Below are 1,450 nucleotides of genomic sequence, written 5' to 3'. Positions count from 1 at the left end.
CCGAGATATGCATGCTTTCTAAAAATTTGTTTTTGAAATTCAACAATCGAGCTGAACTCCGGTTAAGTCACGTAATTATCTTGCAGTCTTTAATAAACGTATCTAACCAAAACAACTGCAGAAGATAAAGCAAAAAACACCGTTGTGTTCATTGAGCACAGAGAAGCCGTCCGCTGGAAATACAGGAGAAAGGTGCCCCAGGAAGTGCCAGTTCCTTTGAATGCTTGTCTAAACTTAGCATAGCCGTTGGTATTCCGGTAACAAGAAGGTATTGACAAAACCTTCATCTTCCACAGAGGGATCACTCAATGTGCCAGGTGGTCCCTCAGACGAAGCTGTCGACCCATTCGGCGTATCCTCAAATTGATCAGATCAGATTCTCTGGCAGTGGGAAGCAAGAGTTCATTTCCTCGGACCCGCAATCACCTCAAAGTGGGCATATTGCACCTTTTAGAGCGTAAACTGAATTGGTCCTTTTGAAAACGCATTTTCTCAACTGATCACCCATCTTTAGTATGCAGAGGAATAGGTTTTAAAATTAGCCGAATGGATAAACGCTGTAAGCGATATTTTTTTCTGTTGAAGCAAACGTCAGCGAAAGCAGTTAAAAGTCCTATTGAATCAAACGTTGGACACTCTTGACATGTGCTTCCAAGTACAGAGTTGTCGAATAAAATCCGGGAGGCACTTGCTTACTCATGCAAATTCATCATGCCTACTTAACGTAATACACCTACACTCGTACCATAATTTCACAATATCTCTCAAGGTCTGAGTTTGCATCAGTCACAGTTCCAAATCAAGTAAAGCGTGTGATAGCTTCACCTTCAAGTCAATGCAAACGAAGGAAGAAATAACCTTGCCTACACCGTTTGAGTGTTCAGTCACACATGTGTTTTGGAAACCTTGATAACGCTTGCACATGTTTTTGTTAATCTGACGGCATTTATTCAGGGGCTACTCACTGGGTTGTCTCATTTGGCGAGGTTTGCAATTTGCATTCATATAGACTTATGAGCTTCGATTGCAGCTGGCAAGATTAAGCAAACATGGATGATGTATTGCTTAGCTAGACCTCTGGGCTATACGGTGGAAACAAGTACATTCACGGCTACAGACGTTTGTGCAATGTATGACTCAACAAGACGTTTAAGAAGTGCACCTAGCATTTTGTTGGATCCCGCCCGGTCAAATTAACAGTGATCAATTAAGGTTATACGAGTAAACTTCCTGAGCATCCTCAAAGTGTTCCATTAGAAAGATGTGTTATTAGATTCCGGGGATTGTATTCTATCCAAGATTACGCTGCTGTCACAATCACCACTAAAAAGCTGTCGATTGCACAGAAAGCAGTTTTGGTCTGCGGGATTTTTAAAATTCGGGATGTTTCCGAAACATTCTCATGTAAGTGAGCACGTGCAATTGCTTTTGATAATCAAGCAATGTGTGG

This window comes from Opisthorchis viverrini (assembly GCF_000715545.1).
Source record: "Opisthorchis viverrini unplaced genomic scaffold opera_v5_1128, whole genome shotgun sequence".
Taxonomy (NCBI): domain Eukaryota; kingdom Metazoa; phylum Platyhelminthes; class Trematoda; order Opisthorchiida; family Opisthorchiidae; genus Opisthorchis; species Opisthorchis viverrini.
This window is presented reverse-complemented; position numbering follows the sequence as displayed.